This window comes from Cheilinus undulatus, linkage group 20, assembly GCF_018320785.1.
Source record: "Cheilinus undulatus linkage group 20, ASM1832078v1, whole genome shotgun sequence".
Classification (NCBI taxonomy): Eukaryota; Metazoa; Chordata; class Actinopteri; order Labriformes; family Labridae; genus Cheilinus; species Cheilinus undulatus.
In genome coordinates, this window is record NC_054884.1 from 30957920 (window position 1) to 30971909 (window position 13990).

The 13990-nt window shown below is 39.1% G+C and overlaps 1 protein-coding gene across 2 annotated transcripts in view; it reads left to right on the top strand.

Annotated features, from left to right (window-relative positions):
* Positions 1-690: 690 nt before the first annotated feature.
* The window catches only part of cdc42ep4b (CDC42 effector protein (Rho GTPase binding) 4b), a 44149-nt gene continuing 30849 nt past the window's right edge, over positions 691-13990 (top strand). For both annotated transcript variants that reach the window (XM_041815379.1, XM_041815378.1), the window contains exon 1: positions 691-860. The gene's annotated coding sequence lies outside the window, so the exon portion shown is untranslated. The remainder of the gene's footprint in view (positions 861-13990) is intronic.

The following is a 13990-nucleotide window of genomic DNA, read 5'->3' on the forward strand; positions in this document are numbered from 1 at the left end:
ACACTTGGCATAGTTGTAAACAGCTCCAAACATGGCCATTTTAGTAGCATTTCTCTATGCAGAAGTCACTACTTGCCACCAAGGGACATCTGCAAAGAACCTTTAGATATATGGTAAACTTCAGATGTACACAAAACAAAATGCAAGGCTTTTAAGTATGTATTTATCATACAATTTTTATAATGCTAAGTTTTGGCTTCATTGGGCCTTACATCTATTTCTCAATTACATAGGCCACATGGAGATATAAGGAGTGAGCTTTAAAAGTAGGCTACTCTGGTAATTCAGTCTGGCTGTTTCCACCTGTTTCCACTACTTATGGTAAGCTAATGTCTTGGCTGTAGTTCTGTTTTTAAGTGATGATAGTTATGCCAATTTTCTTATCTAGCCTGAGGGGAAAGTTTAAAATGTTGAAATACTCTTTTGCAACGCCTTCTCCTTTAACTTTCCTACATCTGAGTGCTTCTAACCGAGCCTTTTTGAAGCTCTTACTTCATCGCCATTAGCCCAGACTGGCGGCTTGGGAGCCCCTCCAAGTTGAAGTTGTGCCTATTGTTGAGTGTTGCGGATAAATGGGTCTCTGTCCCTTTAAACCACAGCGGGAGGTGGTGCTCTCCGGTGCACGAGGGGAGGGGGGAGGACGGGAGGGGGAGGGCCGCTTTGTGCGCCACACAGATGCAAAGTAAACGGACATAGGAGCACCAACACAGGGACCGTCCTGCTGCAACTCTTCGGCTGAGGACACTAACTACATTTGTTGTTCCACAGGCGCTTCTTCTTTTGTTTTACGTACTTTTATAAACACGGAAAGTTGAGTGGAATATATCCAGAAACTTCCTCATTGGCTGGACCTCTAAAAGGTAACGTGAGTCTGTTGTTTTTAAGTTGAGTCAGCTTTTTAATGTTATATTACACATATTGTTGTTACTTCTACCAGTGAGGACTTTCAGTATCTATTTAGCAGTACTCAAGATGTCTTATTTAGTTTTTAGACTTCTCTGTAGGCTCAGTAAACAGATGTATGTTGAATTAAAGCCAACGGTGTGAAATCTGCATCTCATTTGAATGTCAAATCTACGCGTGGACAATCAGCGCCTGGCAGTCTCCGCGAGCTCTTGGCTGGCCCTTGTGGAGGGACATCAATGGACCCTCTGGTGTCCAATATGTCTCCTTTTTAACTTGAGAAAGAGCTGAAACTAAAGGGAAGAACAAACAAAATCAAAGTCAACATTTTTCTTTGAAGTAATAACTTCTTGGGTCAAAAAGTGCGTTACTATCACGTGTTATTTGATTCAAAACACGCTTGGACCTTGTCTGCTTTATCTAGCTACGCACCTTTTAATCCAAGGAAACTTTTCTCTTTGATCTTCAAAGTTGAAAGAGTAGTTTTAGAAGGGTATTCAACTGGATTAGAGCCAAAAAGTTGCTGGGTTCTTCAGATTTTTTATTCACGTCTCCAGTTATAGAGGTGTTGGCACAGAGCACCCATTTCATAATAAAATCTTCTTTGTATGATTTGATTATGAAACAAAATAGTTATTGGTTTAAGAGGCGAGGCCAAAACCAAAATATGCTGATGAAATGAGCCAATAATTTTGTTTGCAACAGTTTCCCCACTTGGTAGTAGGCCTGTACAATACAAGAAAACTCTGCAGTCAACCACAAGGTCTATCACCATAACAATATCAAGTCCAATAAACAAATACTGAGGTTTGGATATTTTATATAACATAGTTAAAACATGTAACCAAAAAGATTTTTTCTATTTTACTCTCATGAAGTCTTGCTTTGCTTGCAACTTTTAAAAACAAGAAATGATACCTTACTGGTTGACAGGACTTTATTGTAACCATGGTACTGGAATTAGTATCAGTATCATTAGTTTTATTCTATTATCATAAATAGGGATGCATAATATCAAGAGATATTGACTCAAAAAGTTGATTATGGTATCAGCAGATATATAAATATCTGCCAGCATTCAGAACAAATACTAAGAGTTAATATCAGCCTATATCTGTGTATACTGGTTGTAAATATCAGCTGTTATCTGACTATATCTGCTGTAAATATCAGCCCATGTTTGAGTGTGTCTGCTGTAAATAGCGGCCTGTATCTGGGTACATATCAGCAGAAAATTTTGGCTTATATCTGGGTATATATCGGCTGTAAATATTGGCCTGTATCTGGGTATATATCAGCAGTAAATATCAGCTTATATCTGGGTACATATTGGCAGTAAATATTGGCTTATATCAGGGTATATATGGCAGTGAATATTGGCTTTTATCTTGGTATATATGGCAGTAAATATCAGCCTGTTTTTGGGTACTTATCACCTGCAAATATCAATACATATCTGAGAACATCTTAGAATATCTGCTGTAAATATTGGTCTATATCTGATTATATTGGTTGTAATCGTCAGCCTATATCTGAGTATATCCACTGTAGCTAAATATCAGCATAGATCTGACAATATCTTCTTCAAATATTGGCATATATCTTAATGTATGGCCTATAAATATCAGTGTATACCTGAGAACATTTGCTGTAAATATTGTCATATATCTTTGCATATATGGTGTGAATGTTGGCCTAAGTATATTGGCTGTTTATATTGACTTTTATCTGAGTATTTTGGCAGTAAATACAGACATATATCTGAGAATATCAGCTGTAAATATCAGCCTATATCTGAGAATTTTGGCTGTAAATATCGGCCCTTTATTTGAGAATGTCAGTTGTAAATATATGACTGTATCTGCATATATCAGTTGTAAATATCGGCTTATACCTGAGTTTATCAGATAGAAATATTGGCTTGTATTTGAGTATATTAGCTTGAAATATCGGCCTGTTTATTCCTGGCTATATCAAATGGATATATAGGCCTATATCTGAGTATATCAGCTGCAAATGTTTTCCCTTTATATTGGTTTACAATCTGTAATTGTGGGATTAAATCAAAATATCGGCCTGTATCGAAGTATATCAGCTGTTGTTTTTGTTTACTTTCACTCCTTAAACTTTTTGGTGTGTTTTTAGGTCTAAAGTTTTAGGCCTGAACTACATTTTGTATCAGTACTGATATAGGTGTGGGCTTGAATCAATTAAATATCAAATATTGGCAAAAATTAAATATCATGCTTTGTAATAATAGGTAAGATTTTAAAAATCTGGTGCTGTAAAAATACTCACCTTGCAGTCCTAACAGCATCTCATTTGAAAGCACATGTGATGCACTCAGGTGTCATTATCATAAGTTAAAGATAATATGCTCAGAGTGAATGCCAGTAAAGCATGCTGATATGTTTTATCCAGTCTTTTAGGATGTGTTTAGAGTGCTTATGTCAATGATAGTATGATCTATTTTGCAGCCCTACTTGTTTTTCTCAAAGGAGCCCTTTCAAAGGCCCTCAAATGTCTGTACCTACATATTATAAATCACTTACAATGTTTTTATTTGGTTCATAAACACAGAATACTTGAATCTAGGTTGCAATAAGCGTCCCAAATAACTATTTTCAGCTCGAGGACAGGAAATGGTTTAATCAGAGAGGGCAGATGTTGCACTGAAGCGTCAGTTCCCTTCACTGACAGTTATGTAACACTAATACTGTGCTGCTGCCACGGCTCCAAACACTGTAAAAATCTCTGTGAGCTTAACAAACTACACAGCTACTTCCCTACATCTGTCACTCACAGAATCCTCTACCTTCCTGGATCATTAGCGAGCTGTTCCTGTTTGTGTTTACAGACCTGGCGCTTGCCTCTCGTGGTCATCATGCCTGATGAACTGGGTAATTTACTCTGCTGTATACCTGCCCGGCCTCATCCATCATGCTCTGATTGAAGGCGGTTAAGTGTGTGCTTGAGTTTAACTACACTGACCATAAAGTCTGCAGGCCCTGTTTGGTTTCATTATCCCTCTCTCAGAGTTGGTAATCAAGCCTTCGTTCTTGTTAAACCGCCAGTCTGGACAAAAGTAGGAGGACATATTGACTAATGGGCTTGGCTTTGGTGTTGTCTCTATACGAGGTTTGACTTCTGACCCCCTCGTCCTACACAAACATACAGCCACACCCGACAACAGCCCTAAGGTCGGTTAGTATTTGTCATGTTTCCTGATGAATCATTTACCCAGCAACTCTGGCTCTGTAAAGCTGACGGCAGAGATTTAAGCCGTGCTCGGCCTAGCTCTCGCTTCTATTCCAATAACAAAAGTGCTTCTTTTTCACCCACTTCAGGCCTCTTTTCTCCTTATTGTATGGAGCTGCCAGGCAGATATCTCTCCATCAGGATCTATTGTGTGCTGCAGAGTCAGAAGGGAGAGGAGGGGGGGAAGCATGTGTCATCTCTGACTGTGCCTTTTTCTGCGACGCATGCTATTTCAGTTTGCTCTGGAGGATTCTGCCGCTGCTGCGTAGTGAGGAAGCTGGCTACCTGCCCGACTCTGTCTGCGCTGAGGTCATTACAGTTTTATGCTGGAAAGAGGGCGTGCAGGAGAGGCAGAGGGGGCGATCGTAGGGGGGAGAGGCAGTTCAACTCATTTGCACTAACTTCAGGCACTTTCACATGCAGTTTGTTAAGGGCGACTAATTCCAGTCAGCGCTGTCTGGATTCGATCAAACATGGAGGTTTAATGCATGCAATATAAACTTTTATTTACATGGCAGAAGAAGCACAAACTGGAGTCAGATGTGATAACGCACTGTAGGTTGTGTTCATGCTGATTCCCATGCCTGAGGAAATGCCTGTGTGAATTATTTGCAGCCTCGGTAATCCACCCACCTTAATCCCAGGCTGCATAGGAGGCCAGCAGGGAATTATGGGAGAATATTGTGGCATTTGGTCATCTGTATGGTCAGGCTGCAGAAAGAAACGCTGCATAAAGGTCATGTAGATTGGGAGAAAGTTAGAAGTTATTGAATTAAATTAGTTATAGGCAGTTTTGAGCTGGTGAAACATGCTTTTAGGAGAGGAGCAAAAAAAAAAAAAATAAGATGATACTTTTTAATACTACAATATTAGCTTTTTTTAAAGAATTGATGGCATTGAAAAGTATCAAAGCTTTGAAAAATTCAGCTCTTAAGTCATATTTTTAATGTTAAAGCTGCCTGAGAGAAAGAGAGAGCAGCAGAGGTCAGCCCCGACAAATATTAACTTCTCTGAAGTCCATTAGGCATCTCATAAAGATGCAAATGCTGTTTTTATTTCTCTACTAAACAGAAGGAGAGCAGATGAGAAGAGTCTCATTATGTTTACATGCACAGTTAAGATACAATTATAGCTAGATTAGGCTTTTTAACTGGACTGTTGTCCTTGTCCTAGCACTCAAGCACCAGGGGTAAATCCATATATTGACATTAGTATGACCGACTCTACTACTCTAGGAAGTGTTATGCCCCCACTTCCTGTTGACCTTGCTCACAAATTAGCAAGCAGAAAGACATTTGGGCCAAAGCATGAAAACATGGACAACTTTGCAGTGTCATGCATTTGTTTATACTCGAAGCTTTACTTTCAGTCAGGACCACTCAATCAAGAAACACACCATTTGCAGCTATAAATATTTCTTCATTAGCAGTTACTAATCAGCACTTATTGCAGTTATATCATGTCATCAGAATTACATTGATTATGCAGAAGCAGAATAAAGGAGGAGCTGGGGTGGAGGAAGGTTGCAAGAGCAGCTTGCAGAGAGCGTGGCAGAGTGTAGCCAAGAAAGAGCAGTATAAATAAGGCAGCATGAGAGTGATTAGCCAATAGCGTGATTAGAGCAAATCAGCTGATCTTAATTACGGTAGCTCTTGACTCTGTGGCCTGCCTGGACTAACGCTATATGTTCAATTTTTGGGGTAATTTTAATGCATACTGTCCCTCTAGGTTAGAGTAGTATACCGGGGCGACTCCTGTTATGCTGAGCACTAATGTTGTTTCACTTCTAGGTTGAAGGCCAGTGATAAAATTTGGCCAGTTTTACTTTATTTTAGTTTATTGAGGTTTATTTTTACAGAGGTAGAAAAAAGGCAACTATTGTAATCAAGCAATAGTACAGTTACATTGGTTAAAATTTACTTAAGTAAAAGTAAACATGATGGTCTATATATCTTTTCAAGTAAAAGTAAAGTATCCAATTTAAAGTTAACTTTAAGGTACTGAATAGCTACTGAGGAGTTGTACAGTAAAATATGATTTTTCCTTATTGGCAAGAACAAGAGAATAGATTTGCAACCAGGTTGTTCAGGTAAATTCACACTTCTACTATAAAGTAAAACACACAGAAATACGGCCAGTGTTAATTAAACTCATAAAGAGTTAAATTTAACACTTTAGAGGTGTCTGTATTGGTCCACACTACATATAGTTAAACTGCGATTTTGAAAGCTGTAACAATTTTACAATATGAGAAAGCTAAAAATCTGAGGCAAGGTAGATCTCTTCTGGAAAGAACAAAGCAGAGTCAACCTTAGCATGGCCATTCATACTGATGATGAACAGGCTTGATGCGTCCTTTAGGAGCATCACGGACGTGAGCTCTAACTCAGTAGATAACTTCATCCATGGTGCGCGTGTGTCTGACATCAAAAACAACAATAATCCACCAGAAACATGACTGAAAGAACCCCAGCAGGGACCACTGTTCAACGGAATACATCCAATCACAGCTTAACTCATCTAATCACTCTGCCCAAGGGCATGATGGGAATCTCTGCCCACATATTCCCACATTGACTCTTTACAGTTGAACTAACACTGATGGCTCAACACCATCAAATAACTCCAACACTGAGGACCATTTCACTCAGAATGGAGTTCAACATTAGAATTTGGGAGTTAATATCAACTCTGAATTGTTTCACACTGAGTTGTCAACACTCCTTTGTAGTCAACTTAAGTAGAAAAAGTACAAGATTATGTACTCAAGTAAAAGTACAATTACTCTGGTTAAAACCTACTTAAGTAGAGGTAAAATTACTTCTCATGATTTCAGTCTAAGAATGCAACTAATCACAAACATTGACAACTGATAACTGAAAGAATAAGCAGGAGGAATGTCACAGTTAAGCTGTAATGTCTCCAGACTTCTGAAATCTCAAGCAAAGGCCTCTGTGTCTGCTCCTTCCTCACTTCTGACTTTTTAAAGTGACGAGGTTAGCCCTGAAGTTAGCAACAATTTTGATTCTGCAGCAGACAAGTCTCTCCTGTGCTTTCTGACTTTATTTAGGACACTGCAGCAGTTTGTTTAATGCTTTGATTCTTAAAATGCTTCCAGAGTTTATAAGTCTTTGGGCACTATGGTGTCACGCTGGCTTTTTCCATTGTGCCATGTTTTGTTTTCTGGTCATGCCACAGCTGCTGATTTGCAAATCTCAACAAAGATAGTCAGGATGACAGATGGCTCACTCCTGATCAATATCTGCTCCAGAAAACAATGTCATGTATCCGGACATCATGATAAGGTGTAACAAATGAATCAACAATAAAACCTGTCTTTTATTTCAGTTGGACTAACATGTGAACATGGATTTTATAGTATACTTTCCCATAATAGATTGATGTTTTCTAATTTCATGTTGATACTTTATAATTGTATACTTTGCACTAGCGATGCATTTGTTTGCTGTGTTGTGAAAAAATAATTTGATTTTTACTATTTTTTACAAGCTCAATTGGAACAACGTGGTCTAAATACTGATTATTTAAGTCTGTTTTATCACATGGTGGTTCTGTAATTGGCTTCAGAGCATTGAAAGCATCTAAGTTTCCTGTTTTCTGCTAAGTATTAATCATTTCTAAGGTGAAGGAAGTGCCATTTTCCAGCTGTTGATGTTGGAAAGCAGAAAGGTTTGTGTCAAACTCCCTGTGGAGAGTTGTTTTGTCTCACACAATTACAGGATTGACCCCGCCTGCAAAGACAGCAGTGAGGTCTTTGAACTTGAAAGAGGGATCATGCTGAGGATGTTCTAGTTAATCTTTAAACAGAGGTGATATGGAAGCCACAGCTTTAGCAGTGTCTTTAGCTTATTTTACAGAATATATTTAACTCTGAACCCCAAAACTAAAGATACCATTTAACCTTAAGTCTATTAATCAGTAAAAGCACAGAACTGACCTTTATGGTTGCTGGTCTATCAAAAAAGAGTAAGGACACACCATACCACACTGTGCTGTAGCGTATTTTATCCCTTTCCACAGTCAGTGCACTCACATTGCTCTGGCCTGAGCTGGATTACTTCAAGTACATCACCACCTCATATTACAACACATTTATGGCTTTGTTTGCATTGCAAATTCTGAGTCAGCACAGTGGAGAACAGAACAGAGAATATGATTGTAACTTTACAGATTTCATGGCTTATTTTAAGTTATTTTGGGCTGCTGGACTCCTGGAATTCTCAAAGCAGCACATTGATTTGCATTAGTTATACGTCATGTTGTCTGAGCGTACCCATGCTAGTGTGTGAGCAACTGCACTCAGCTGATGACCACCACTTCTGTCTATGGCCAAGGAAACTAACTGTGGTTGAGTACAGTACAGGGCACCTGTGTGACAAACATGCATGGGCATGGTGCATACGGTGCCTTAAGCAAAGGGGGGTTAGAGAGGAGAGCCCGGCCAAATGTGGGGGGGCCTATCAGAGTCAGCAAAGTCATGGTACACTGTAAAGTTCATCTGTATATAGCAATACTTTTTTTTTTTTTTTAACTGAACAATAACCACTCTTATCAAAACAACAAAAGTGTTTTGTATTCATTTGTACCACAGTATATAGCCCTCTTAAAAATGTAACCTCCTTTTCTTAAAAACAGAATTATAATAGGTTTAAAATGGGGAAAATGGATGGAATTGGATTTAAGAGCAGCAGGAGTGTGTTCAAAGTGGCAAAAATTGATTAACAGAGGCAAAAAAGGGGTCAAAGTGGCAAAAGTGGGTTAAAAGTGGCAGAATTTGGGGAAAAGGTGGTGATATGGGATGAAGTGATGAAGTGGCAAAAATGGATTAACAGAGGCACAAAGCTGCCATAAAGTGGCAGGAATATGTTTAAAGTGGCAAAAATGGGCATATCAAATGGAGAAATGCAGTTAAAATTGACAAAAATGGGTTTAAATAATGCTGAAAAGGGGTTATAGTGGCAACAGCAGGCTGAAAGTTGACAAAAGGAGTAAAAGTGGCAGAACTGGTGGGGAAAAGTGGTGAAAGGAAATTCAAGAAGTTGCAGGAATTGGTTAAAATCGGAAAAAATTGGTTAGACGTGGCAAATATGTGTTTAAAGTGCCAAATTTTGGTTACAGAGGCAAAAAGTAGAAGTAAAGTGGCACAAATGGGCATGTCAAGTAGTGAAATGCAGAAAAAATGGACAACAACGGGTTAAAACAGTGGTGAAAATGGGGTTAATAGTGGACACAAAGGGTCAGCAGAGGTTACAATAGCTGAAAAATGGCAAAAAAGGGTAAAAGTGGCAAAATGAGGGGAAAAGGTGGTGAAATTAGATTTAAGAAGTAGCAAGAATGGGTTAGAAGTGGCAAAGATGTTTTTAAAGTGGCAAAAATGGGCATATGAAATAGTGAAATGCAGCCAAATGGAAAAAAATTGATTTAAAAAAGAGGTGAAAATTGGGGTTAATAGTGGCATCAAAGGGTCAACAGAGGCAACAATTGGTAAAAAGTGGCAAAAATGGGTTCAAAGTGTCAGACAAGGGGGAAATGTGGTGAAATTGGATTTTAAAAGTAGCAAGGATGGGTTAAAAGTTGCTAAAATATTTTATATGTGGCAAAAATGGGCGGGTTCAACTGATAAAATGGGGTTAAAATGTAGCAAAAATGGGTAAAGTAGCAGAAATGGGTGAAAATTATGCAAAACTGGCCAAAAGTGGCATGTGATCTGCTAAAGCGGCTGGGGAAAGGTGGCACAAATGAATAACTTCAACCATAAAAGGGTTTTATACACTTTTGAGCTCCAAAATGAAGTAACTGTTAACCATGCTGCTAGCATGAATGCTACTGATCTGACACACATGCATTGATACTATCAGTAAATCACTACTGGGGAAGGCCCATTCTCTGGGCCTGTCAGGGGCTTAGCCTAATCTGTGGGCAGGCCTGGCCTTAAGTCTTGGTATGACAGGGCCAACCAAAGATTGTGACTTTTCCTAAATATTTAGCAGCAAATCGATGAAATAAACCTGGAGGAATGTGTAAATAAACATATTTTGAAATGGAGGAACATGTTTTTGCTGCCCTGTTATCATCCTGTGACCTCACAAAGTTTATCTCTTGACCCATTTCTGGGGGATTTAGTCAGCCAAAGCTTGTTTAGTATTTTTAAAAACAGATGTAGATTATTTTGCCACCCTTTACTTCACAATGCCAGCATGGCTGGAAAGGTCAGAGTTTCCTTTGCTGTTATGGACTTACTCCCCCTAAAACCCCAGCACGCTACATGTTTGGCACATAGATGAATCTCTTGTTATTTAAAAGAGAAACCTTAGCCGACTCCGGCCAAATAACACCATGTGCCCTTTACCATCCCATTAAAGAACAATATATCACAGCTGCTCCCAGGACGGGGGTCCACTTTCTATTTTTCTTGTGTCTAACGACACGTTTGGACTCGATCACCCTTTCACTCAGATTTGAACTTGTTTTTGGTCACTCTTAGAGTAAAACTACCATTATGGAGGAAAATAAGCAGTTCAGCTGGAGATATTTTCTCATGTTTTGTATCAACACTCCCTATTTTAGTCACATCATGTCCTTTTAGAAAACAAGCATTACTCCACCACTAGTAAGCATGTGTTGAACCTTAACATGTAATAATGTAAAAGTTTAACTGCATGTTTGTAGCTCATCATTGTCACTCTTGTAGCTCCTGTTATTGTTTGTGTCCTAGCCCTCATTGTTTGAAGCAGCAAAACCAGTTCTGATAATAATCATGTCGGAGGTGAAGTTAGTTTCACTGCAGCTGAATGTGACCAGCTTGGTGGGTGTTCTCACATTGCTACAGTTTCCAAACATCCTGTCCGGTTTCTGGTTTTCACAAGGATGTCACACAACGCCATCTATCATCAGCTGGCACACCTGTCCACCTGAGCTCAGCTGCAATCCTTTCTGATTACAGCTCATAACCACACCTTCAGCAGACTGTCTGATGAGGAGCTGCCAGTGGTGCTGATCTGAAGTGAAAATGTGGTAAACATCAGGTCTTTTTCTTCATTTTTTCCTTGTATAAAACTTTTTCCACCTGCAGTAGAACAGATATGGTGGAAACCAGATGTTAGGAACATTTTTAACAGCGCTCATCATCCGCCTACAGATTTCCCAAACCATTTTTGATTCAGGTATTTCTTGTGGACTACACTCTGGGCTTTCTTTTCAGCAGATTTGAAGATGTTGTATGCTAATCACATGATTCTTGTTTGTCTGTTCCTATCTTGCTTGTAATGGAAGCCTTTCTAGAGTGAAATCCTAAAAGCTCTGCTGTCGTTACTAATGAAGCACCGATCCAACTTTTTGTGCTCTGATACAGATCTGATACGTTATCCTCACTGAGAATCTAAGACTGTACGGCAGCGTCAAGTCAATTTCTTGATAGCATCACTCGCCCTCTGCTGTCACAGTGAACCCTCATTGAGCGGCATTGTTAGCGCAAAACGGCTGAAGCTGACTCCTTTGTTGTCTTTGGTTTATTTGTTATGATAGTGTTATCTCTCAAAATATCATGCACTTTAGAAAAGTGGTGAAGCATTTCTTTGATGAAAGTCAAAATCGAGTCACTTGACTGTGAACTCTGGAAGTTTTTAGCTTGTAGCACTGCAGTGTGTGCTAATGTCAAAGCTCCAGGTATCTGTGGTGAAGGCTAACTGATCATAAATGTTCTCATACATTCTTGTAGAGGCCAGGCAAAGCAACAATAATTCCTGGTATTTTTTTCTCTCTGAGATATAAGTTTTAGGCATGTACGGGGTTAAGGATTCATCATGGGGCCTGATGTGCCACAGCCTGCGGTTGGAGAGGAGGGTTGTGTCGCTCGGTAGCCAATGTCAAGCTCAACGGCATCTCTTTTGGTGTTATGCTTTGAGACCACTGGCGGTATTCAGGCCTTTGGGACAACCAGGAGCTCATGGCAACTCTACCACCTGCCTGGCTGTACTTACTCACCACATTAGCAGCCAACTCTGCCCTTAAGGTGTGGACTTTGTTTTTTTTTTTGTTTTTTTTTTCCAACAGGCTGTTTTCCCATGCCTCTGGTAATATTACAGGACATCTAGAGCAACACCAGGGTTGCGTCAATTCTCCTTCCCACCTGATGCTGTCACCAGTACTCACCTTACTTCAGCCTCAATTTTTGGCTGGAACCAACTAAAAGTTCTGCACAATTCTGCACTGTAGTGATTTATTTACATATCAAGAAAATTAGACCTGGTAAATTCAGGGCCTAGACCATCCAGCATCATGAGGTGCTTTAATGCGGACTCTTTCATTTTCAGTGAGCTCTCCACGTTTTACCATTTTGAACAGGAATGAGGAATTTCAAGCTGAATTCACCCAAATTTACTCAGTGGGCTTCTCTGAGAAGTCAGAAATAAATGAAGCATAACATTCAACCACTAAAACTAATTTTTCTGTTCAGGAATGCAAGTAAATAACTATAATTTGACATATTAATCAAGAAATATTAATGTGCTTTAATATTTTTTCAGTTTTTTTGTAAATCAGTAAATTTGAAAATTCATGGATAACAATAATGATTATATTTTAGCATTAAAATATCGTTTGGGTTAAAGAGCTTCTACATATTGGTGTATTAACCATTGCAGAAACATAAAGAATGATTTTGGTAATTACCAATGCTGTTAATTTAGGGCAGCTGTGGCATAACCTTACTTTGGTTAGGGTTAGGGTGGTCTAATAAATTTGTTAAGCACTTTATTATTATAAAATTCCCTTGGGACTTGAATTTCCCTTGGTGTTAATAAAGTAGTTTCTTATTTGGGTCTTTTTGTTTGTTTAACGTTCTTGACCACTTCTAACGATGTTTAAAGTCTACATAACCTGTGAGTTTGTCTCCTAGATAAACGAAAAGCTCATTGTGCTGAGCTCACATGTTCTGCAGCACATAGCTAGCCTTTAGCATAAATGCTCGTTAAAGCTGCGCCATTAACCGACTGTATATTCATGCAAACTGGAGGGTGCTGCTGATAGTAGGAATACACTCACCTACCAATTTGACATAATTGAGTGTCTGCCTCAAGCATCATGCTGGTGTATCTGTGACAGCAGATCATATCAGACCTGATTTTGATATAAATTAGAGATAAAAACAAGAAAAAAACACAGTTTTGGTTGTCATCAAACGATACAGAAGTGGCAGCATGACATGCTAAAGATCATGCGACCAACACTGCATGTACTGGATTGTCATGATTATGCAATTTCATGCTGCCATCGCAGTTGTAAAATCAAACATAGTCCGGCCCCAGTTGCAAGTGTTTTGTTGCTTTTAAACCATCATGGGAAGTTTCTGCCATCATTTCAAATTAGCCTAAAATGTTAATTGTAACCACCCCTCAAAATCTGACTTTAAAACAAGATTGAAGATGCTGAGCCAGGGCATTAAGAGCTTCAGTAAATTGATTTCTAACTCAAGCACTGCTGCATTGACAGATTCATGTCAGATTTTTACTAATCCAAGGCTTCACAGACAGATTCAGTCAGATCTTTCACATTAAGATTGATTCAGATCAGTTTATTTTTGCACCCCTAATTTTCAAGTATTGCTTGATGTTATAGAAGTTTTGGTGTAACAGTGTTAAATACTCCCACACGAGTGTTTGCTGTAAACAGAATGGCAGAGAAATGAGCTGCCTTCAGGATCAACCCTAGATGCCCCATTGTCACGACACCTGATCTAGCTGTCTGTGACAAGACGGGCATGTGCTGATCTGATCATGGTATCCGATCGGCGTATCTCCAGCCATGACCT